We start from the raw sequence: 25,566 nt of genomic DNA, 5'->3' as shown, positions 1-25,566 counted from the left end.
GGTGATCATGTGGGGAGAAAAACAGAAAAAATATTTAAATAATGATGAAAATGTTTCCAAACTGCAAGCAAACTATGGGACAAACTCAAGACACCCTGGGGAGAAAAGTACCCCAACACACACAGTTTTCCAACTACTCGAAGCCAGTGATAAAGATAAAAATCTTTAAAAAGGCACCAGAGGGGAGGAAAGATGCATCCCATACAAAGAACAAAGACAGGAATGACAGCAGATCCAGAGTGAGAAACAGTGCAGGTGAGAAGGCACAGATACACGTTTTTAAAGTACTAACGGGGAAGGAAAACAGCTACCTCCTAAACAAAGGTAAAATAAAGACTTCTTCAAAACACAAAAGCTAAAAGACTTTATCACCAGCAGGATGCACTTTAAGAAACGTCGAAAGACTTCCTTTAGGTACAAGGAGAATGACACCAGATAGAAATATTCAGAGGAGAGGGGAAAAAAAAAAAAAGAAATACTCAGAGGAAGGAAGGCACAAGAAATGGCAACTGCAAGATTATGTAAAGAAACTTTCTTGTTATTTAAATCCCTTTAGAAGTCATTGGCTTAAAAATATTTTTTTAATAAGTAGAAGTCATTGGCTTTAAACAGAAATAATAACAATGTAGTTTGCATGTTATGACATAGGGAAAGGTAATATGCATGCTAACCACAACACGAAGTCTGGGAGGAGAGGGATGGATATATCCTACCGTAAGGTCCTTATGCTCTATGTCAAGGATAGACCGTCACTTGATTGAAAGTTAAGGATATATACTAAAATCACTAGGGCAACTGCTAAAGTAACAAAACAAAAAATTGTAGCTAATAAGGTGACAGAGGAGATAAGATGGAATCATAAAAATATTCAGCCCCAAAAAAGGTAGAAAAAGAGAGAAAAAGAATTAAATAGAAGATGCAGTTAAACCTAACCATACCAACAATCATATTAAATGTAAATGGTATAAACACAACCCAGTTAAAAGGCAGAATTGTCAGGCTAGATTAAAAGCAAGATGCTTCCAAGGAACACACCTTAATTATAAAGACACGGGCATGTTAAAAGCAAGTGTGTGGAAAGGCTATACCAAAAGAAAACTGCAATGGGGATATTAGTACCAAAGTGGATTTCAGAATAAAGGATGTTAACAGAATGCCTTAAACTTACAAGTAAGGAAAATAATGATTCAGGGTGACCCCTAAATCCTCACTGCTGATGGGAGACAAATTTTTGAACGGGTAAAGGTCATCCCTAAGGTGACCTACTGATTTGCAGGACGTCTGGGAGTCACATTCTGCCTGTCCTGTCTTAAATTACTTGAAAGAATCCACAGGTGCGCGTGTGAAAAACAAGTTTGGGAAGGTGTTTGTTTCCTATAAGTAAGTGCATTTCCTATAAGTAAGTGAAGGATTTGGGGGCCTGTGGTTGCCAACTCCCACAGTGCCCCCCCCCAAAAAAGAAGAATGTTAACAGAGTTTAAGAATGTAATTTCATAATGATAAAAGAGTCTATTCTGTAGAAGACATAAGAACTATAAACACATATGCATCTAATAACAGAGTTTCAAAATACATGAAGCAAAAATTGGTAGACCTGTAAAGAGGAATAGGTCCACAATTATAATCAGCTCTTTCAACATCCGTTTAAATAGCCAGTAGACCAAGTACACAGAAAATCAGTAAGGATATAGGAAATTTGAACAATGTTACCAACTAATTTGGCCTAATTGACGTTTATAGAACTTTATGCCTTCTTTTCAAAAGCACTTGGAACAGTCCTCAAGATAAACCGTATTCTGGGTCATAAAATAAGTGTCAATAAACTCAAAGTATTCAAGTCATACAAATTTGTTCCCTAGTAGAATTGTATTAGGAACCAATAAGAGAAAGATCTCAGGAAAATCCCCCCAAACACTTGTAAACTAAATAATACTGCTCTAAATAATTCATGGGTCAAAGTAAGAATCAAATGGGAAATTAGGTAGTATTTGAGTTGAATGAAAATGAAAACACAACCCACCGACATTTGTAGGGCACCACAAAAGTAGTCCTTAAGGGAAATTTATAGTGCTGAATGCTTCGATTGGAAAAGAAAGTGCTAAAATCAATGACCTCAGCTTCCACTCTGAGAAGCTAGAAGAAAAAGAGCAAATTAAACCCGACATAAGCAGAAAAAGGGAAATGGTGAAGATCACAGCAATCGATGAAATAGAAAATAGAAAAATAGGGGAAATAATGATACCTAAAGCCAGTTCTTTGAAGACAGCAGTAAACTTGATAAACCTCTAGCCAGGCTTCTCCAGGAATGAAAGGGCGGGGGAGGGGGGGTTGGCAGGCGCAACCTCCCGCAGCAGGAACGAGGTACCAGCCCTTTCTCCGTCAGATTGCCTTGTGCTCGGTCAAAACCAGTTGTTCACGTATGCACGTGGGTCTTACTCTGAGCTCTCTCTTCTGTTCCATCATCGACTGTCTTGATTATCGTGTCTTCCTAACAAGTCTTGAAATAGATCGGGTCAGTCCCCCAGTTTTGTTCTTCTTTCTCAAAAACCTTTTGGGGGCTCCTGCATGGCTCAGTCAGTTGGATGTCCAACTCTGGATTTCAGCTCAGGCCACGATCCCACAGTTGCAGGGTTGAGCCCCGTGTCAGGCTCCACATGGAGTGTCGCGCCTGCTCAAGATTCTCTATCTCCGGGCCCCTGGGTGGCTCAGTCAGTTAAGCGCCTGACTCTTGCTTCAGATCATGATCTCATGGTTAGTGAGCTCGAGCCCCACATCGGGCTCTACACGGACAGCCCAGAGATAGCTTGACAGCTTGGGATTCTCTCTCTCTCTTTGCCCTTCCCCCGCCCGTGTTCACTCTCTAAATAAATAAAACGTTTAAAAAATACTTTTTGGCTATTCAAGATAGCTTGCGTTTCCATATGAATTTAGCAGTCAGCTTGTTATTTTCTATAAAAAGCCTGTTGGGATCACACTGAGTCCACAGATCACATTGAGGAGCGTGGACAGCTTAACATGGCCATCACGTGGCGTCTGCTGCAAAGTCACAGGGACTCTCCACTGCGTTGGCTCATTCACTTCCGTCCGCAGTGTTTTGATGCTTCTCGTGTACAGGTCTGACCAGCCTTTTGCCAGAAGTATCCCTAACTATTTCATATTTTTTTGAAGATATCGTAAGGGTATTTAGAGTTCTCCGTTTGTGGTTGTCTGTTGCCGTTACACAAAATTACAAGCGGGGAGGGCAGCAGCCCTCACGAGGATGTCATATGTTCTAGTCCGCTTGGCCGGCAGCCCCGGTGCGGGGGTGGCCCGAGGACGGCCATTCTGTCTCGAGGCCCTTTCTTCTTCACCTCGGTCTATTGTTTGAGAAGTGGGGTGGGCAGAGGTGCTCTTACTTGCGGGGAGAGGTTGTGTTGGCACATCTTTCCTGGAGGAAACTCATCACTTCCTACTACGGCACCGATCATGGGTACCCTTTGCCCCCCGCCTCTGCACTTCCGGGACTGAACCCTGCAGTTCCGCTCGCCCCTCCTGGAAACAACCCACGCAGCCCCAGGAGGGCGTGAGTCCAGGAAGACACAGAGCGTCCGTGCAGGGCTGTGTGCTGGAGCGATTGCAAAGACGAGGTGGCTCTGGTGTCCTGCCAGGGGACGATGGCCAAGTAGGTGTTTTAAGTGAAAGGAGCCGGAAGCAGAGCAGCGGGTCGAATGCGTTACTCTTGGTGTAAGAAAAAGAGGTGCCGTGTGTGGGAACTCTACTTGGTGCTCACTTTTTCTGGGGCGCCTGGGGGCTCAGCTGGCTAAGCGCCCAACTCTCGATCGCAGCTCAGGTCACAATCTCATGGTGGTGTGTAACTTCGAGTCTCATGTCAGGCTCAGTGCTGACAATGCAGAGCCTGCTTGGATTCTCCCTCCCCTCTCTCTCTGCCTCTCCCCTGCTTGATCTCTCTCTCGCTCAAAATAAATGGATAAACTTAAAAATGATTTAGGGGCGCCTGGGTGGCTCAGTCAGTTAAGCGTCCAACTTCGACTCAGGTCATGATCTCACGGTTCATGGGTTCGAGCCCCACGTCGGGCTCTGTGCTGACAGCTCAGAGCCTGGAGCTGCTTCAGAGTCTGTGTGTGTCTCTCTCTCTGCCCCTCCCCACTCGTGCTCTGTCTCACTCTGTCTCTCAGAAATAAAAAAATGTTTTAAAAAATTTGTAAACGTGATTTAAAAGAGCCCTTTAAATTTAAGGAAAAACACGAGAGGCATGCCTCTGCTCATCTGCTCTGGGACGGACAGACGCGATGTGAAGGCGAAGGTCGGTGGGGAGCTCGTGTGTCCGTCTCGCTGGTCTTCCACGAAACCAGGTGCCTCCCTGTCCACCTGTCACTCAGGCCGTGTCCCATTTGGCTCGGTTGCCCCATGCCCAGCACAGAGCCCATCTCTCTGCAGATCTGCAGGATCTCCAGGGGTCATAGCCGTGGCCCTGGGCTACGTTCTTTCTGGAATGTTCTTGTGGACCCACCTCGCATCCCTTGAGGGAGGGCACTGATACCGTCTATCTGTTGCACGTGGGGAACCAAGGCACAGGGAGGGTATGTCCGTTGGTTAAGGTCACCCAGCCGAGGGCGGCAGGGCCGGCATTCAAGCCCAGGCGGTCCAGCTCAGCCCTGAGCCCTGAACGCCTGCCCAGCCAGCATCTCAGCATCTCTGTAGCGGTGACCGGTGTCCCCCCCGCGCCGGGCGGGGCTCGTGTCCCGGGTGAGCTGGGCGCACCCGCCTGCAGGTAAGCACACCCCCCAACCCCCGCAGGGCCCAAGCCTGCGCACCCAGGTGTGGGCCGAGGAGCCCGCCCTTGGTGACAGCCGAGCCCCCATGGCAAGCAGTGGAGACGGTGGCCCCAGGCCCCTCCTCTCCCGCATTCGCCTTGCTCCAGGTGGCGTTTCTTTGCTTACAAGATGAAGGATGATCAAACTTTCCAGTGGCATTTGTTCTCCATTGGCATTTAAGGTGTTTGCCGAGACTGTCATTCTGAAGGGGGAAATGTCCAAATAGTAGCAGTGACTCAGCCCCGCGCTCGGCCCCCTCATCTGGCTCTGCCCCCTCGGAGTCGCTGGGGATCTCGGGGCCCGGTGGTCCCTGCTCCCGGAGAGCCAGGCCGAGTGGGGCTTCCTGCTGGTCTTTTGGGGCAATGAGAGTGGGGTGCCCGAGCGCAGGAGCCTCAGGGGCTTGACCGTGAAAATGGGCTCCTGGCCGCCAGCCTGCCCTCACCCTCCATGCTCCTGGCCTGGTCTGTCTGTATAGAGCTTGAGGTCAGGCCTCGAAGCCAGGGCTGCTAACTGGACCCGGGGCTCCTTCGCTTCTGCTTTGCCATGGGATATACTTCCAGAAGCATCCGTGTGGAGCCCCTACGCTGCCAGCCTCTCCTTTCAGGCTTAGCAGCAGGGACTTCAGGGTGGACGGGCCTGAGTTTACCCCTTACCCGGAGACTCACTATAGGACAGTACGTCTGTCTGCTGTTTGTAATTCACGCAAGCCTGAGACAGTCGACTGCTCTGTCCCCAGCCCCGGGGACAGACCTGCATGCAGGAGGCACTCGGTAAACGGAGAGTGATGAGTAAAGCTTTTGCTGTGATGCCTGGTAATGCAATGAGCTCTTGAAATGTGGTAGCTGTCAGGTCCTCATGAGTCAGAGCAGTGGGGCCAAGATGCTTATGGTCATGCCTTTGCAGAAATACAGTCAGCTTCCATGTGCGTGTCTCTAACAGACTGTGGTACATCCATTCAGCTCAGTTTTATCCAGCTGTAAGAGGAAATGACCCAGCAAGCCCACTAAAAGGCCCACATATAGAGGAACCGTACGTGCACACTGCCTTGTGCAAGAAGCCAATCCACACAAGCTAGGATTCCAACCTGATGACATTCCGGAAAGGACAAAATCATGGAGACAGCACAGAGATCTGTGACTGCCAGGGCGGGGTTGCGGGGGGCGGGGGGGATCGCGGCAGGGGTCACAGCAGGGTTTTAGGGCAATGGAACTGCTGTGGGCCGCGGTAGCGCTGCATCTGTGGCAGCACCTGGAGAAAGTACGCGAAGCGTGGGCCCTGATAGAAACTGCGGACCTGAGTTCATAATAACACACTCAGGATCGGCTCCTGGGTTGTGGCAAACGTAACACACCAGTCGGTGCAGGGTGGGAATCCCAGGAGGGAAGAGGTGGATGGGAATTTGCTGTAGTACCTGCTCAGTTTTTCTGTCTGTATACCTAAAAATGCTCCAAACTGTAAAGTGTCAGAGTCGAGGCTGATGGCGCGCGCCCTCCCGGGGTCTCACAGCCAAGAGTGGGGGTCCCGGGGAACCCGTCACCCAAAGAGTACAGAGGAGACGCGGCTCCAGAACCTTCTGCAGGTCCGCACAGTAGTCACCAGAATGTGTTGCTGACCGCGGAGCCTGCGCGGGGAGGACTCCCTCGGGACGCCGTCGGAGACAAGGTCCCAGGAGGGATGGGGGGTGTCCCGGAAGTGGCTGGCAGGTCAGGGAGGCGGGTGTCTAATCAGGAGGACTCCCGGGGGGTGTAGACGTGGCGTTTCCTCCTCCTCGTGCGCCTGTGGGCCCAGGAGCTCCTGGCGTGCCAGCGCAGGCTGCTCACGTCATTGTGTGGCGGGGACCCATGCCGGGCACTCCTGCGGCCGGCGGGCACCCCCTCAGGCGCCACCCCAGGCTGCTGCAGGCTGCCCTTCACTTCACTCAGGCCACGGCTCCCCGACCACACGCCGGCTTGCTGTCCCCGAGGCCCACAGCCCCTTGTTCAGCACGCAGCTCGACGCCGTGGCCCCGGTGCCTGGGCCTGCAGTCGGGCCTGCCCGTGCGCCTGAGCTCTGGTCACAGGATGGGAGGGTGGCCTGTTCTCAACCCCCACAAGCCACCTCCGCACCCTCCACCCGCCCGGCGCCTGGGTGCAGATGAGCCCCCTGTGTTGAAAATGGCAGCGTCCAGGACCCTGCATCGCCCCGCGGAAGCGAGCCGTCGTTTCTCAGGACCTTGCCCAGATGAGAAAGAACTTCCTGTGGGACTGAGTTCGTCAGAGGCACTGGTTCTGGAAGCCGGTTGAACGAATGCAGGGAGGCATCACACATCCCGACTTTGAACCCCACGCAACCCACCTGATCACTTGAAACCCGAGAGCGTTGAGGCAAAGGGGATCCCTGAGAGCCCAGGTCAGCCCTCTCGCTTCCCCAGAGAGGGGATCTGGTCAAAGATCGCAAAGCCATTGGTAGAGGACTTGGGGCATCTGGGGTCCTGCCCCTGGCTCCCTGCCCCTCCCCACACGTCACGTGGGCATGACCTCCCCCAGCAAAGGGTCAGGAGAGGGGTTTGGGCAAGCAGCTGGGAAGGGTGACGGGTTGGTGGGGACTGTCGTGGGCTGAGCTGGGTCTGCAGAATTCATCTACTGGAGTCTTGACCCCCAACACCTCAGAATGTGGCCACTTGGAGGCCATCTGGAGATGGGACCTTTGAGGAGGTGATTAAGGTAAAGTGAGGTCACAGGGGGACCCCGATCCAGAGTGCCCAGTGCCCGGGGTCCTTGTAAGAGGAAGGGATCAGGACACAGACACGCACGGAGGGACGGCCCCGTGAGGACACAGGGGGAGCACGGCCGTCCACACACAGGAGAGAGGCCTCGGGGGGCCCGGCCCCGCCCCGCCTGGACTTCGGGCTCCGGCCACCAGGACAGGGGGACAGTCCGTGTCTGTGGTATGAGCCCATCCGTGGGACTGTGTTACGTGGCCGGAGCAAACCGGCACAGAGATTGCTGGAACGGAGTCCGAGGAGAGGTCAGAGAGGCCCCGGGTGGCCGTCTGCACTAACGCCCTCGTGTGATCGAGAGCCCCCGCCTTCCCGCTGGGCCGGGCTGGCCGTGCTCCCGCTCCCTGATGAGCAGCGTCCGTCCTCCGGGCACTCCTCCAGGAGAGAACCTTCGGGCCACAGGTTTAATTACCACGCGGGACGAGCCCTGGTGGCTGTCCAAGGCGCCCCGCCGTCTCCCCCACGAGGGACCAGGTGGAAAGCAGCGAGCGGCCTTCCAGGATGAGAGCCTGGGGGCCGGTGCCGCAGAAATGAGGCATCTCATCCCCTTTGAGAATTAAACGTTTGCTTTGGGGATTAATTTTTCAGTTGTTGGCTTTGAGTTAAAGCACTCAGTAAATTACTCATCGTGATGTGGGACATGCATGAGCTAAATGGAGCTATAAATCTCCCAAGCTTGGTGTTAAAGCCTGAGCCCCAACCCATGCTCCCTCCAGGAGGGGCCCACACGTGCTCTCGGCTGGGAGACCGGCCCACCCGCGATGCCTTCTCGGGGCTCCCCTCTGGCCCGGGCCGGACATGCTCCCAGCGCGTCCTACTGGGCCCCCTCCTCCCTGGAAGGGCCAGCTCACTGCTTCCTTGTCTGCGCGTCCTTCCCAGACAGAAAGGCTGCGCCCTGGACAGGCCCTCGGAACCCCCTCGCCGCCCCCTGTCTTTGCCCTCCCCCTCCCACCATTCCTGGGCATGGTATCCTTCACAGCCAAAGTCAAGGCCCACCTCCTCGGGGACCCCCTGCAGCCTCCCCATCATTGGGCTGCTAGCGGCTGTGAGCTCAGAAGCCGCGTGGGAGCATCTCAGGGCTCTTTGGGTATGCCGTCCCCAGGAAGGCGCACAGACCCCGGGAGGGAAGGGCCCACGCACCCTCGGTTCCCCTCTGTGTCTTGAGCTGGGAAGGTGTACAGCACAGGTGTGTGAGTGGGGGGGGAGTCCCCTCAGGGTCGCCCCACCAGCCTCCAGGCAGCACTGCCTCGGGGCCCCAGGCCAGTGTTCCAATGTGTTCACGATTTTAGCAGGAGAATTCAGAGCTCAGCCATGTCCCAGGGGTCGGGTGGAGGAGCGAAGATGACGTGTCCCCAGTGGGGACCCCGTGTCCCTGTGGCTCACAGGCGATTCGGGGAGGAAGGGTCCGCATCTCCACTGTGACGCCTGGGCTCACTTTATTGCACGGTCGTAAAACCATGGCTCTATTCCTGCTGGCACTTTGGGGGCGTTGAGAAAACCTTGAATCGGTGTAAGGAAAGCAATAATATGTGTGGAACCCAAGCAACGGGGCCAGAACCGTGGCCTTTGGTACCCAAATGACAAAGGTGGGTGGCATTACATTGTGGAGACATGATTACCGTCACCTCACCTGGGTATTTCAGGCAAAAATCAGGTACAATATCTGGGTGGATTATGAGTCTTTGAGAATTGTGTCCACACATTTAAAATACGAGGCCGAGCCTCCCCATCTGCCTGCGTCCCTCAGGGTCAGCCTGGCCATCTGGTCGGGGAGGGAGAGGCTGAGGGTGACAGGGTGAGTGGGTGTGAACCAGACCCCATGTAGGGGGCCGGGTGGGGGTGTGGGGTCCGCACTTGAGAGCATCAACACGGGCAGGGGCAGGCGGCTCAGGAGGGAAGGCTTTCTCATTTGCTCTTCCCCCTGCAAGAACAGCAGGGTTTGTACAAGTCACAAGTGCCAATCCGGCTGGGCCCCCAGGAAGTGAGGCATTTGGAGACACCGTGGATGTCGTTGGAGGCTGAGGTCTGGGAGGGTGGGGGTGGGAAGGGGAGCTAGCTTCGGGGGCCTCTCCTCCTCCCAGACCAGGCCCTGCGGGACCCGCCTGGATGACATCACCCTTCCGGGGGTCCCACTGATTGGTGTCCACACGCATGTCCTCATGGGACTGAGAGACTGCTCCCTCTCCCTCACTGTCCGCAGATGTGCCCAGGTGCCCCCACCCTGCCACGTCCTGCCTGTGGCATCCCTGACCATTAGGGGTGGGTCCTGGGGACGCAACGTGCCAGGACTCCGTTCGTAACCCCTCCGGGGCTCAGGCCAGTGTCCCAAGCGCCCGGGTCGGCCGGGTGCCCGGCACAGGAGGGGGTGAGCTCCGCGGTGCATGCTGGGCTTGGAGCCCCCCAGAGCCCCGGTCTTCCCTGCGGGGTCTGTGTCCCCGGGTTCCCAGGGCCGCCGGGTCTCTGCCGCACTGGCGAGGCCTCCTGAAGGCTCAGCACTGTCCTGCGGCCACCTGGGCCCTGGACCAGCCGCACAGGGGTCCTGCTGCTGTCCTGGGGTCCCTCCCGGTGAGGGACGGGGTCGGGGGGGCGATGGAGCAGCCAGCCCACCTCCCCCACCCCGCAGCCTCTCCCAGGGGTGCCCCTGGGAACACAGTAGCCTCCCCATGCCATTTCGACTAAGGGGGGGCCTGAGAGCCTCTCACGCGGGAGGGAGGCCAGAGCAGGTGGCTCCGCGCAGAGGCTCGTGGCCCCCACAGGCTGGAGGGACGGGGGGACCCTTAGCCTTTGGCAAATGCTGCATTTCCGGTCACTGGTGCCCATTTCTCCACACCTTGTCGGGTCCTTCTGCTAAAGGCACCAGCATCTTGCGCTCATGGCTGCCCGTCGTGTGAGCCTCCACTCTAGCGGGGGGCGGCACGAACGCCGCTGGGGCACATCCTCTGCTGTCCCCCAGCTGTGCTTTGACGGGCCTGTGTCCCGGCCTCGGTGGGCAGACCGCCCGCATGGTCTCACGGCTGTAACCTGCAGGTGCCCTTGGGCGGTGGCTGGGGGGTGGATCGGGCTTCTGTGTCTGCAGACCCGTCCCTGCTGGGGTGCCTTCCTGGGCCATCGGGTCCCCAGCCCTCGGTCGCACAGTGAAGGGGGTGTGTGTGATGGTGGGCTTGGTGTGAGAAGCCCAATAAAGTAGCAGTAAGGAGCGTGGCTCGTTCCCCAGCTCCGCCCACCTTTGTGTCTTACTGTGCGGGGCGCGTTGAGGGCTCGCCAGCCTGACGGAGGCCCCGGGCCCCTGCTGGGCAGGCGCGAGTGTTCACACGCCAGGGTGTCTCTCGGTGCACAGACGCACCCGGCGTTTGCTTCCTGGGGCCACGGCGCCAAGCACCACCCGCTGCATGGCTGTGACACCGGGATTTATTCTCCCACAAAATCCAGGCATGGGCAGGGCTGTGCTCCCTTGAAGGTACGAGGGGAGGGCCCTTCCTGCCTCCTCTAGCTTCTGGGGCTCCAGGCACCCCTGGGCTGGTGCCATGTCCCTCCTGGCTCTACCTCTGTCTTCACACGCCCCCCGCTCCCCAAATGGGTGTCCAGATCTCCCCCATTTTATAAGAGACCCGCCATCGGATTAGGGCTTTTCCTAGTGACCACAGTGTAACTGAGTCACGTCTCCCGAGACCCTGTTCCCAGGAACTCAGAACGTGTTAGAATGGGGACACATCCTTTCGGGGGAGCACCCCTCACCCCACAGCAGCCCTGATCCCGGCAGGCTCAAGCCTCCCCTGCAGACCACACCCCGAACCCTGGACGACCTGCGTGAGCCCCAGTGCCCTCCCTCAGGGATGGGGACAGATGTGCAAACTGGCATTGCAAAGAGTGGGCTTCTGAGCCAGGACCCAAGTACAGCGCCCCCCACCCCCAGCCCCGCCAAGTGCTGTCGTGAGGTCAGGGCTCAGCGGCCAGGAGAGCGAGGGCGGGGAGTGGGCAGAAGGAAGGGGGCAGGACACAGGACCGACCGTCCTGGAAGCAGAGACCCCCCCACACACAGACCTGGAACGAGGGGGACTCCCAGGAGGAAGGGAGGTCTTGCAACCGATTGCTAGAAATGGCTGGGTGTCCCTATTTGTGTCTAAGGCTTTTTTCAGGAAGATTGTCGTTTCATGTGAAAATCCGGAGCAGTGATTTCAGACGGGAAGCCCGAGTGGTGCTGGGTCCCCGCCCTCCCACCGCCCTCTGCTGGAGGGAGGGTCGCCCAGGAGGACGGGGGTCCCGGAGCGCCTGACCAGGGACGGCGCACATGTGTCAGAGGTGGCGGCTCCCGGCCCGAGCCCCGAGGAGGCTCCCGCCGGCTGCGCTGCAGGGGGGACCCTGGCGGGAGGAGCCGGGCCACTTGCAGCTCTGGCCTGAGCTGGTGACGACCTCGTCTTCGCTCTGACGCCGCGGAGCTCGGACCTGGGTTTCCGGGGACTTGACCACAGCTTCTGAGCCATTTGCATTCGGTCGTGTTCTTCCAGCATCACGGGGACCCAGGAGCCCAGCTTCCCAGGAGCCCAGAACAAGCACCCAGTCTCTCGAGTCCGTTCTGCAAACCGCACCGCCCTGACCTAGCGGCCCCTCCTGCCCTTGCTCTGCTGAGGGGCCCCCCCGGGCTCACAGACGGCCGCCTCTGGCCATGCGCCCGCGTGGCACAGAGAGCAAGCTCTCCGGTGTCTCTTCACACAAGGGCGCCAATCCCATCAGGGGGGACTGCACCCCTGTGTGACCTCAGCTAACCCTCCGTGCCTCCCAAAGGCCCCAGCCCCGAGTACCATCCCACTGGGGGCTAGGCTGCCACATCGGAATTTGGGGGACGGGGTTACAGACATTCAGTGCATAACAAACGGCAGCCGTTGCCGGCTGGCACCAGAAGAGCCCGCACGTGAGAAGCCCACCTTTGGGGGCCCCATCTGTCCTCACACGGGGCCCTGGGATTGCCCCATTTTACAGATGAGGACACTGAGGCACGGGACTGCATCACGGCCCCAGGCCTCTCGCTGGACATGGAGAGCAGGGCTGTGAACCTGGGGACCCCACGCCGGGAAGAAGTGCCAAGCGGGTGGGTGGCGAGGCCAGGTCTCCTGACGGGCTTATTTCTTGCCCTGCAGGGAGCTGTCCGGCCAAATGGAGACTTGTTTGCTAATCACCTCCCACTGACGCCAAATTGGGCACGTACCTTTCCCAAACAGGGTGTCCTCTGAACTAACAGTCGCCCAGCCGGCACCCTGCTGGGATGGTCGTGGGTTCTGGTCTCCCGCCAACCCCCCACCGGCCCCCAGTCCCGTCCACCAGCCTGGTTCCAGCTGCTGGAATGGACTGGCCAGCCGTCCTCGGGAAATCCTGGGGAAACCCCATCAGCGACTCGGCCCCCCTGGGCGCAGAGCTCTGTCCGGAAGCTGGCGGCGCCCGGGGGTCAGGGGCCCTGCAGGACCGGGGCCCCGGAGGCAGGGCTGAGTGCGGTCTCCCAGGGCTGCCTGCCCTAACAAGGGGCCCCCAACTGGGCAGCTTCCCACGGTAACAAAAACAGAAGTTTCTTCTCTCCCAGCTCTGGGGCCAGACACGTCTGAGATGAAGGCGTCTGCAGGGCGGAGGACCCGGCCTCACTCCCTCGGGCCCCCACGTCCCCCCCGCCCCCGTCCCCTGCAGGGACTCCGGCCAGGTGATCAGGGCCCACCCAGGTCATCCAGGACGAACTCATCAGGAGTTCTTGAACGTTATCCCATCTGCAAAGACCCTCTTTCCAGATAAGGTCACGTCCGCAGGTCCCAGGGGTTAGGACACGGACAGATCTTTTCACACAGCACCGTTCAACTCCCTGCCTAGCGTGGTTCGTAGTCCCCCTGCCTCCGCCTCTCACCTCTGACAAGGCATACAGTCGGTGCTCAGACTCACCTAGCCGGCTGCGGAGACACACCCGGGGACTCAGTGGCCCCTGCACAGAGGAGCCCTGTGGACCCAGGGCAGTAAATCCCTTGTAGGCGCTGTCAGCAGGGTGCACGACAACCTGTGAGCGAGGGTGCACGTCACTGCCGGAACCTTCCGCAGAAGCCGCCCTCCACCCAGTGCCAGGCAGGGCCTCACAGTCCCTGTGGGATGTAGTTCCCCTCTAGCTGTGACAACCGAAATGTCCCCAGACACTGCTTCTTGGCTCTAGGGACAGAGGCACAGTCACCCTGCCGAAAGCCAACGACAAACCAAATTCCCGGAGCCTCCTTGCACGGCAAACCCAAAGCGTCAACCCATCCATCAGTGCCCGCCACCCCGGGACACCTCCCCGGCCAGCCCACCGCCCCCTGCAGATGATGCGTCAGCTGACCCGGGCCCGCCGCCCACCCCCTCGAGCGCAGAGCTGGCCAGGCCGGGAGGGCACCGCGCAGCCACCTACCCACTTTTGTTTTCTGTTTGTTACGAAGCTGAGGACGGCGAGTCTGGGATGAGACGATATTGTTCCTGCCCTTCACTTTCGGCCGACAGAGCCGGGAGGCATAGAGGCTGCGTTTGGGCTGGATGGAGACAGAGATGCTCTCAGACGAAGAGGCAGCCCTGACGGCGGCCGGGCAGGCAGCTGAATAAATGCGGTCCATCCACACAGTGGAATAGTGCCCGGCCCTTAAGAGGAAGAAGATGCTCGCACCTGCTAAAGCCAGATGAGCCTGGAAGGCGGGATGCTGAGGGACACATACTGCATCCTCCCACCCCCGTGAGGGCCCTACAGGCATCACCTGCATGGAGAGAGAGCAGGGTGGTGGGCGCCGCGGCGGGGGGGGGGGGGGGAGGTGTGCTTGCACGCTGATGTGCAGTGGGGCTTCGGTCCGGGAAGACGGACCATTCCGGGTTTCTGTCTCCCCACAACGTATGTTTACCGCTATAGACGAGCCATCTGAACGTGGCTAAAGTGCTACTTTCTGTGGTCCACGTGTCTTACCGCCATTAAAATAAAAAATCAAAGGGCCAGTCTGGAGGTGCCTGTAGAGGGGTGACCGAGAACATCCCGTTACCGATGACAAGGCTGCAGCTCCCGGCTGGTGGACGCACGCCCAACACCACGTGGGCGCCTCGCCCGGGACCACGCGTGGACGTGCCGCAACCCTGTCATGGGGCCATTGGGACTGGCATCGTCCTGCTCACCCCGACCTCACAGAAGAGGGTGGGGTGCTCTGTCTGGAAGCAGCTGGGTGGGAACCGGGCGAGGTTGCACCCGGCACAGGCCCTCCCCGCTGGCCCCGCTGGCCTCACTCTCGTCCTTGCCAAGATGCATGAGACCTGCTGGCCCCGCAGGGAGGGCCAGACGACAGACCTGTCTGCCTCTCACTGCTGTGAGAGCGGACTCACCTCCCCCCGAATTCATACATCGAAGTCCCAGGACCTCAGAATGTGACCTTATCTGGAATTAGGGTTTCCGCAGATGTGAGCGGTTAAGATGGGGTCATCCTGGAGCAGGGGGGCCTTGGTCCAGGGACCCGCGGGGCAGGCAGGGAGGCACCGTGCGAACACGGAGGCAGAGCTGGGGGGAGGGGCCCCACAGATGGCCAGCAAACCGCCAGAAGTGGGGGGAGGGCCTGGAACAGACCCCCCTCAGCCCCCGGGAGGAGCTGGCTCTGCCGACACCTTGATTTTGGACGTCTGGCTTCCAGACGGAGACAGTACGTTTCTGTGTGTTTTGTGACGGTGGCCCCAGGAAGCCCGGATCCTCACGGGGAACTGGCCCACTGGGTCCGGGCTCCAACCTGCAGCCAGAGCAGGGCCCTGCCTCAGGTCCAGCCCCCGTGGGTCCCGCCTCCTGTGCTCCAGGTTGTCGGGTCGGCGTGTGTGGCACTGTTGTCCCCGGGAGCCCTGCTGTTAGTGCCGCGTGTAGGGTGCATGGGTCCCGGGCGAGGGACGGACTTGTCCTGCCAGCTCAGGGCTTTGGGGGCACTGGCTGGCTGGCTCGGGAACGTCCCCAGTGACGGGCGAGTGATTCGTTGCCGGCCGAGGGGAGGCGGGGGCCTGAGACGGCGCCCAGGGCGGTCCCCACACTCGGGCACACAGTCACTGCTGTCGTGAGCTCTGCCTTTCTGCTGCAGAGTCGGGGTCTCCCTGGAGGCTGGCTCTGCCCGGGGACAGGTGGGCTGTTCTGACTCAGGGCTGTCGGGTCTCGTCCGCGAGGGGCCCCTTCGTCATCGCCTCCCCCTTCCCCATTTGTTTTTTGCCTCAGAAATGTCACCACAGGGGTGCCTGGTGGCTCCGTCAGTTAAGCGTCCGACTCCTGATTCTGGTCATGGGCTCGCCGTTTGTGAGACCAGCCCCACGCCGCTCTGTGCTGACAGCGCAGGCCAGCCTGGGATTCTCTGTCCCTCCCTTCTGCCCCTCCCGTCTCTCTCTCTCTCTCTCTCTCTCTCTCTCTCTCAGTAAATTATAAAAATTTTAACGAAAAGGAATGTCCTCCCAGCTTCCTCTTTCTGTCTTGACTCAGCACCGCCACCAAGGCCAGGACACGGCTCCCCCAAGGGGACAGCAGGGAGCCCCCTCATTAGCACCGGCGCAGGGCCAGGACGGCTCCCCCAGCGCCCGGTGCGCAGCCCACTCTCACGCGGCCCCCTCCTGGGCCTGGCACAGGCCCCACATGCCATCCAGCAGGGGCCTGGGTGGGCGGCTCTGCTCCGCTGGGCAGCCTGGGCCCAGCCCCTCGGGACAAAGGCTCAGGGAACAGCCGACCGCCCGGTGTGGGGCGGGGGGGGCGGGGGGGATGGGGAGGCATCTGGAGGATGCACGTGCCCAGGCGTGCGGGTGGCGCACTGACCCCCGCTCCCCCACGTTCACGGCCCCTGCTCTCCTGACGCTGGACCAGGACCAGGTGGCTGAGTGAGGGCTGGGTTTCGTTCAATATCTGGACACCGTCTCGGGGGGTCGCTGAGCCCTGTGTCCACCTGTAAGCACACAGTCCAGCCGGGCAGGTGACTGACCCGGGCGCTCCGGGCAAAGGCTCCTAGACGCGGGGCTGAGGACCGCTGCCCCGGCTCTGCACCCACCCCGTCCCTGGGGCCTCAGAGCCTTCAGCGGCAGGAGCGTGCAGGTCCCGGGTGGCCGCTGCCAAGCACACAGGCGAGGGGGCTTAGCGCAACACGGACCGATTCCCCGGTGGTTCCGGAAGCCACAGGTCCACAGTGTCACTGGGCTGAAATCAGGGTGTGAGCAGAGCCGTGCCCCCTCTGGGCCCCAAGCCTGTGCTCCTGGCTGCTGGCCGCGTCCCTCCGGTCCCTGCCCCCGCCCTCACGTGGCCCCCCACTCTGCGCATTCTCTCCTCTGCTCTTTCGCACAAGGGCAGGTGGGACTCTGGGCCCGCCCCCAATCCGAGTCATCTCACCTAAGACTATCCTTCCAAAAGGGTCACGTTCACAGGTATCTAGTGTTGGGGCACGGACATGGCTTTCTGGGGGACACCAAGCCCTCCTTGGTCCATCTGGGCTAAATTCTGGTGTCGTCGGGAGACCCCTGCAGGGTCCCAGTGGGGGGTGGGGCGCTCGGGGAACGCGCGGGGCACGCCCTGCAGCCTGCCCGGTGGGAGAGATTCGGGCTAGGAAGCTGGCGCTGGTCCCCCGGCCCCCGGCCGGCCGCGGTCTTCCTAGCTGCTCTCCTCCTGGGGCCCCTCCCCGCCTCCCCGCTGCCCAGCAGCCGCCCACAGCCCTCACGGCTCCCTCCCTCCGTTTCCGGCTTTCCCCAGCACACAACTCACCGGGGCCTCCTCCCCGCTGCCCAGCCACCCTCCTCGGGCCCTCTGTGTCCCTCACCTCCTCTGGCCCCAGGCCCCCCGGGCACACCTCTTATGCGCATGTCCCCTGGACCAAGCTGCAAGCAGGACCCCCCCTCCTCCCGGGCCAGCGGGCACCCACTCGGCAAACGTGTTCAGCATGACGCGCCCGGGCCCAGCTGTGCCAGCCGCATGCTGGGGGCCGCAGAGAAGGGGACTGTGCCCACACAGGGCCCTCGGGAAGGAGGCGTGGAGAGCTGTGTCCAGTCCTGGAGGGCAGGGGGCTTTCTCCCAGCTGAGGAGGGGGAGGACCCAGCCTTCCCAAAGAGCAGGGTCTGTTAGCGATTGATCCTTCTGACTTCTCGTGAGGGCCGCGGGCACAGGGACGCAAGAGAGCAGCCCCCGCGGGCGTGGTAACGGGAAACTTTGGAGTCGGACAGCACTTCCCCAAGTTTACCAATTAGGGAGTAAAGGTTACGGCAGCTTTGAAACAAATCAGAGGTCATTTGATCTTTAAACCTGGAGGTCGGTAGCCGAAGGCATTAATTCAACAGGTCAGGCATACAGGAGCTGAAGTTCTCTTGGCTGTCACCTTCGCGGTCACAAGATGGCTGCCGGAGTCCCAGCTGTTAGCATCCACATTCCAGGCAGGAAGGCCGAAGGAAGTGACAGGCTGGCACCGGTATTAGAAAAGCCAAACTTTCCTGGAAATTCCCAGCAGGTTTGTACCTGCGTCTCATTGGCTGGAGCTACATGATGCGTCTCCCCGCAATTTCAACAGAAACCCGGAAGTCATTCATTTTAGAACCCGGGGGTGTTGCTGCCCTAAGCGGCATCAGTGGGACAGGAGAACGGGAGGGCAGCTGCCGGCTGGGGTCCTGGCCACCCTGCCACTCCAGGCCCCTGGGGGACAGACACCTTCAAACCAGAAGCTGGAACCCCAGGGCTTGGGAGCCCGCGGGGAAGGAGCAGAGAAGAGAATGAGCAGGCCTGCTGCGGCCCCTCCCCCATCTCACGGGGAGCACCCCCTCTAGCTGGGCTGCGGCCCCTCCCCCGCCTCACGGGAGCACCCCCTCTAGCTGGGCTGCGGCACGGAGTCTGCCACTCGCCACTCGAAGGCGCTCCGGAAATGCTGCGTTTGTCTCCTGGGGGGAGAACGCTCCTCGGCTTTGTTCTGCCCCCGCAGCTCCCTGGCACAAGAAGTCAGAGCCAAATCGGGGATGCCTGACTCCCAGCACTTGTGGGGAAAACTGAGGGTGGCCACCCAGTGGCAGGCAGCGGGTCCCCGAGCCCTCCAGACACGCCCCCCCCCGCCCCCCCGGCCCGGGCAGGCTCCTCTACCCTGAGGCTCCCAGGAGGTGAGGGTCCTGGGGCCACACGGCAGCAGGTCGCCCCCGGCCCCCACCCCCCACCCGCTGCAGAGCCGGCCGCCAGCCCGCAGAGCCAGCCCACACACTGACGCACCTCCGGGTTTATTTTAGACCAAGCCTCATGCTCAGCACAGTCCAACAGACTTGAACTTTAACAAAATAAGAAGCATGACAGGCCCAGCCGCACCCTGTCATTTACAGCTGGGCCAGACCCCCCCCCCACTTCTGGCCACGTGGGGACATCTCTGCAGGGAGGCGGGCAAGGCAGGGGGTGGGGGTGGGGGACTCCTGGGCTGCTGTCCTCCAGCGGACGTGGCAGGGATCCAGTCCAGGGGACCAGCCCTGGGAAACCAGGTGTGTGATGTCTGAGAGCTTGGAAGGGCAGCCGTGGCAGGTGCACTGTCTGCTGCCCGCGGGGGGCCTGGCAAACTTCCGTGCCTCTCAGCCCGCAGAGCATGTGCCCGACACCCTGTGACGGGTCGCGGTGCCGCCATGTGCTGGTCAGCACGCGAAACGGCCGCCCAGATTGCACCTAGGGAGACCGTGCCAGAACCAGGTTCTTATGGGCTGAGCTGTGTCCCCAAAACTGATGTAGGAGGCCTGACCCCCAGCACCTCAAAATGTGACCGTATTTGGAGATGAGGTCTTACAACAGGTGGTTAAGGCCACATGAGGTCCCTTGGGGGGGGTCCTGATCCTGTGTGACCGGGGTCCTCGTAAGAAGAGGGATCAGGACACAGACACGCACGGAGGGACGGCCCCGTGAGGACACAGGGCGAGGACGGGTGTCCACACACAAGGAGAGGCGCCTCGGGGGGCCTGGCCCTGGGGCTCCTGCCCGGGCCTCACAGACACTCGCTGGGGGAGTGTCCCTGGGCCCTCCCTCCAGAGCTCAGGGCCTGCACATCCGCCGCACTCAGCGTGAGGTCACACAGATGCAGTGGGATCTGAAGGTGGCCACGGCAGCCACCAGCACCGAGCGTGCCTCTTCCTGGCAGCTTCTGGGGTGAGGTGTTTATTGGCCGGAAGCTGCATCCGACCCCGCAGGTCATCCCCACCAGGAGCCTCTCAGAATACAGCAGCTTCTCTCCATTTTCAAGGTGACTTTTCTCTCGTTAAGGTGAAATTCACATTGCACACAATTAACCATTTTATTTTTTTTTTATTGTTTTATTTATTTCTGAGAGAGAGACAGACAGTGTGAGCAAGGGAGGGTCAGAGAGAGAGGCAGACACAGAATCCCAAGCAGGCTCCAGGCTCTGAGCTGTCAGCACAGAGCCCGACGCGGGGCTCGAACCCATGAACTGTGAGATCATGACCTGAGCTGAAGTCGGACGCTTAACTGACTGAGCCACCCAGGCGCCACTCACAATTAACCATTTTAAAGTGAATGATTCAGAGGCATGTAGCATGTGCCCAGTGTTATGCCACCACCAGCTCTATCATGTGGCCCCAGGCCTCCTCCAGGTAACCACCCTCCCACCATGTCAGGGGAACGGGCGTGGGTTTGAGGGTGATCTCCCTGTGTGGGAGAAGTGGCCCTCAGGGCAGCCCATTGGCAGCACTGCCGCCCCAGGCTCCAGCCAGACCATGTGCCTCGCGGGACCCCGGGACACCCCGTGCCATGACCTCAGCACAGCCCAGTAGGGAGGCACTGAGCCACTGAGCCCTGGATCTCAAGCCCCACTTTCCACCCCTTTTTAAAAATATTTTTGATTGTGGTAAATACACACAACTTGAAATTTATCATCTTAACCACGTTTAACACATAGCTCAGTGGCATTAAGTGCGTTCCCACTGTTGTGTGGCCGTCACCGCCCTCCCAGACAGAAACCCCGTCCCTGAGACACAGTGGCCTCTCCCGCAGCCCCTGGCGCCCACCATCTACTCTCTGTCTCTAGGAATCTGAGGATTCCAGGGACCTCACATAAACAGAAACCCCCAGGATCTGTCCCTTTGTGACTCAGCATCACATCCCCTCCCCCCGGTCCATCCCCACTGTAGCAAGTGTCAGACCCTCTTTGTTAAGAGCGTGGATGGACCACACGTGATTAGCCCGTGCATCAGTCCACGAGCACTCGGATGCTTCCCACCCTTGGGCCATTGGGCACATGCTGCCTCATGTGAACACGAGTGTGCACATACCTCTTCAAGTCTCTGCCTTTGGTTCTTGGAGGGATGCGCCCAGAAGCGGGCTTGGTTCTATGTGTGATTTCTGACCCACTACCACACCGCCCCGCGTGGCGGCTGCACCGTCTCGCACGCCCACTGAGCCCTTCCTTTACGGTTCCGAAGCCCCACGTTGGCGTAACACCGGGTACAAGGCGAGCCACCAGCGGAAGGACAGGAGTGATGTGCCCTGAAGGTGCATCTCTGGCCCCGAACCTGGAGATGTTGGTGTGAACCGGCAAACTCCACTGCTCCGATGCTGCCGACACAGAGGCTTAGCTTGAAGGCTTGTGTGCGCGGCAAAGCGTTAGCCACTAGGGACATGCAAACCCGAACCACAGACCACCTCACAGCCGGCAGGACAGACAGGAACGGGGGCTGCGGAGGGCGCAGAGAGAGGGGGCCCCTCACGCACGGCTGGTGGGAGCGTACGAAGGTCAGTGGCGCAGGGGAAAACTTGGAGGTGCTCGGCTTACGGTGTGGCCCACAGGTTCCGGGCCGAGGTGTGTCCTGATGCCGGCGTCCTGGGGGCGCGGCCAGCACTGCAGGCTGTGTGGCCTTGGGCAAACTGCTCACCTTGTCTGGGGCCTGGTCTCCCCCCTGTAAGATGGGGGTGATCACAGCACCTGCTGAGCAGGTTGTTGGGGGCGGGGGGGTCCACACTGGCCCTGTGCTGCCTCGAATCCGTCAGCCCCTCCGTGACCACCCACAGGGCAGGGAGAGGCGAGGAGGGCCAAGCAGGGCTGGTGTGCCCTTGGCCGCTCCTTCGGGAGGAGGGACTCAGTGCCCCAGAACGGTGCGTGGATGATTTCCTCCCTCGGCCCCGCCTTCCAGAAGAGCAGGAGCCAAGGCTTTGTGCCCGTGTGGCCTGGACAGGCCCGGGCGGTGGGTCAGAGCCAGGACACCCATCCTAAGGGGCCCTGGAGGCTGCCCTGCCCGCAGACGCCCTCCCTCCGCACCCCTGGCTGCCCAGCCAAGCTGCTTCTCCCATCCAGTGCCCAGGGCAGGGGGACCCACTGGGAGACGGGCTCTGGGGGCGGCAGCGGCTGCCTCTGGGGGCCTCTGCTTAGGTTGGCCTCTTCCCACACAGGGACCGCACAACGGTGTCCCGTTGCCGTCTCTGGTGCCCCCATCCCCACCCTGCGTCTTAGTGCCCAGCTAAGAGGTGACTGTCACCATGTGTGTTTCTGGAACGTTTCTCTGCAACGTGTCCAGCACAAGGCCGAAACCTCTGAGCCTCCACAGCGTCCCATTCTGCAGACAAGGAGCCTGAGGCTCAGAGGTAGAGCTCTGATGAGGTCCGTGCTCCGGGGTGGAGCAGGACAGGACCCCAGGACCGGCCGCCTGGCCTTGCCCCCACAGCCCCTTGCCCCCGGCACAGCCCCTGTCCCCAGATGCCCCCTGCAGCGGGCGGGGGGCTGCTTCCCTGGGCCGCCTTGGCCTCCGGCAGGAGGGGCCGGCCTGTCCACACTGTGCCGGGGCTCCCCTCCCCCAAGATCTCTGCGTCTGAGTCACCGAGTGCCCAGAACGGGGCTCCCCGTCCCTGGTGAGGTGGCCTGAGTGGCAGCAGGGACGCAGGAGGCCGCGGGGTCCTGGCCGAGGGGCCTCTGCTCCCTCCACTGCCAGGCAGGGTCTCCACACGCAGACGCCCCCTCACAAGCCCGGGGTGACTTTAATTACACACGTTAGTGCCGCGGGCTGAGCTGCTGGAGCCCTTTGCAGTGACTGCCCTTCTGAGTAAAGAGCAAAATGACTATTTTAAACATGCCGGGAAGTCACCTGCTTTAGGATTCCCCAGCCTGAATGAGGCCCACCTGAGCCCAGGCGTTCCCCAGGCCCATGGGGGCTGTTCCAGAACGCGGTCTGGCTCCGCTGGGGTGGTGGGGGCGGAGTCTGCCCTCGGGCCGGTCGCCGGCACCCTCTCCGGAGGGCTTAGTCCAGGGCTCCTGGGGGAAGCAGCACGACTTCCTGGAGGATGTGGTCCAGGAAAGGCAGTGCCCGTGTCCGGGGTCGTGCCTCGGTGGCCCTCCACCACACGTGGGTCCCACCGGACCGAGTCTGCAGCGGGCAAGGCCGTGTTGGAGGACCCAGGCCAGCGGGGAGGAAGGGTCTGCTCCTGCAGAGAACGGCTGGGGCGTCCTGTCGGCAGCGAGGGGACTGGGTGGAGCCAGCAGGTGCAGGAAGCGGAGCCGGGGTACAGACGGCCCCCCGCAGACGGCATGAGGAAGGCGCAGACCCCCAGCACCAAGGCTGTCCTGGGGGGAGGGAGGAGGGAAGGGGTCTTCCTGGGGGGGGGGCCAGACACCCACTGAGCCTCCTGAGGGGCCCCGGGGAGTGGGGCCTGTCACCCTGCCACGGGCCATCTGCCTCCCCCGTCCGAGACCACCCCACACTGTCCCCGGGGCAGCCCACAGCCCAGCCCCCGGCCCAGGCCGCCGACTGCTAATTACCCTCCGGAAACGCTGGGGCGCCCACCTGCAGGCTCGCCTAGGGTCCCCGCCCGTCCCCGTCCGCCCGCCGCACAAAAAGTAGCCACCGACTCCTGTTCCTCCATCCAAGTGAAGGCAGGCTCTGCCCCCCTGGCCCCAGCCCCTGCCCTCCGAGGACCGTGTCGCCCCAGGTCTGGCGCCCTGCCCCCCAGAGGAGAGGTCCTCCCAGGGTCAGGAGCCCTCCCGCTGCTCCCTGAGGGTCTGCCTCCCCAGGGACCGCAGCCAGCACCCGGGGGCACCTTCCCCGGCAGAGCCCATCTCCCTGCTTCCTCCTCCCCACAGGGCCCCACCCTGGGGCCGCCGGGAACGGAGGCTCGGGGCGCGGACACTGATTTCGTAACGCCCCCGCTCGGATGGACAGAGACCCATTTAGCACAGGAACCAGGGGAGCTGAGGCCCCTCCTGAGAGGGACCCAGGCCACGAGACGAGGTGGGGCCTCCGTTAAGGGGACAAGGAGCCCTGGGGAGGGGCAGGGACGATGGCGTCGCGGGCCGTGTGTCCCCTGCCTCTACCGCGACCCCAGGGTGCGGGGGAGCAGAGGTGAGCCCCGCCTGTCCTGGCCCTGCCTCCGCGCAGCAACAGGAGGCCGCGCCTCGTCCCGGGGGCCCCTCGCTTTCTCCTTCGCCGGCCCCTTCACTTCCCCAAATGCCATCTTCTCTTGTGTCGCTACATCCTGTGCTCCCAGTGGAAAGTGGAAAAGAGGAGGCGAAAGGGCTGCTGGCCTGGGGCTCGCAGAAGGGGACAGGCTGTCCCGGGTCCCTCCAGGCGGCCGGCGTGTCTGTGGTCAGCTCCTGCGCCACCTGAGGGGCCGGTGTGCAGAGCCAGCCCGGGCTGTCTGACCGGTGCTTGTGGCCACCGTCTGGGTGAACGTTGGCGGGTGGTCCACCGCTGTGGCCTCCATCCCCCAAGGCCCGCAGCAAGCCGCAGGGTGGCCTTTCCGGGAGAAACGGTGGTTCGCAGACAAGGGCCCAGGTTTGTTCCAGAATCCTAGACAGCTCGGCACCGTGACACTCCCGGTGGTGCTGCCCAGCGGCTCCGCACGGCGCCCCCTCCGCCACGGACACTTCCAGCATCACTGGGTCCGCTGAGCACGAGGCCCGCCAGCTACTGCCGCCTGGGACTGGCCGCCGGTGGTCGCTGCTCAGAGCAGCAGCTCCACAGACGCTTGAGACGTGCTGGGAACACACACTCGGAGGCAGCACGTGTCCCGTCCCCGTCCCAGAAGGGCCCAGCAAGCATGGCTCACGTGGACACCCGCGTGCCTGCGCGTTTGGGGCGGGGTGGGCAGGAGGTGGTCTTCACGTGGTGTCTTCACATTGTGGGGACCTTCTGACGTGTTCCGGATGCCGCCCCCCCAGTAGCCTCACTGGACTGAGAGACCCGTGTCTGGGAGGGCCCCCCCCCTTTACCCAGAGGGGCCTGTGATACCCGTTCTGCGGGCACATCAGCCGCGGGCACCGTACTCTCGTCAGCCTGGAGCGCCCGCCAGGCATCCCGTGGCAAGTCGGGCGGGCCAGGGCCGAGCTGCGTGCTTTGGCAGGGCCGAGACCGCATCCCCGAGGCCGGGCCATGCGCCAGTGCCGTGGGCCGTTCAGGAGATTTGATGACATGAGCGTTCGAGTACGCAGCACAGGGACACATCGGAGGCACTTGGTTAATGTTCCCTCTTGATCTTGCTTCGCGAGTCACATGCAGATGTGGCCAGGCCCCCTCCGCCATTCCAGGTGTGCGCCTGGGTCTCTGGATCCTCAGACCTCAGGTGGGGGCATGCAGAGCTGGAGCGATGGGGGGCGAGGGCAGCTCTAGGGGGCAGGGGTGGGGCTGCTGTCACGGAAGGTCACCCTGGCTCCCAGGTGACACTCAGGCAGCATCCGTGTGACATCTGTGCACTGCTTCCAACAGTAATGCCAGGTATTCACCAGGAGAGGGACGAGGTGGCGGGCTAGGAGCCCCCATAGCCCCCAGTCCATGCCCAGATCAGCCCCGCCTGGAGCAGGAAGTGACAGACGCCCGTCCTCACATGACCGGCCGCCGGCGGGTCAGCGACAAAGCCCGAGACCAAGCCTGCTCAAACCAGAAAGTCAGAGAGGCCGGCCTATGGGCCCGACCTTGACTGAGAGGAGCGCTGGGGTGGGGGTGCAGCGGCCCCCTCCCCGCCCCCGCCAGAGCAGAGCCTCCAGGCCGGTGCGGACGACACACACCCATCCTCCT

The 25,566-nt window shown here is 60.8% G+C and overlaps 1 protein-coding gene and 1 non-coding gene across 3 annotated transcripts in view; both read left to right on the top strand.

Annotated features, from left to right (window-relative positions):
• SHANK2 (SH3 and multiple ankyrin repeat domains 2) overlaps positions 1-25,566 on the top strand; it is a 419,611-nt gene that overhangs the window by 351,419 nt on the left and 42,626 nt on the right. The gene's annotated exons all lie outside the window — the stretch shown is intronic.
• LOC120233950 lies at positions 1,154-1,302 on the top strand. Its single transcript, XR_005528948.1, has one exon. It is a non-coding gene; the product is annotated as a U12 minor spliceosomal RNA (small nuclear RNA).

The sequence above is a fragment of the Hyaena hyaena genome, unplaced genomic scaffold (genome assembly GCF_003009895.1).
Source record: "Hyaena hyaena isolate Hyena2069 unplaced genomic scaffold, ASM300989v1 scaffold_98, whole genome shotgun sequence".
Lineage (NCBI taxonomy): Eukaryota > Metazoa > Chordata > Mammalia > Carnivora > Hyaenidae > Hyaena > Hyaena hyaena.
Note: the sequence above shows the minus strand (reverse complement) of the source record. Positions and strands in the feature narration are given on the sequence as shown.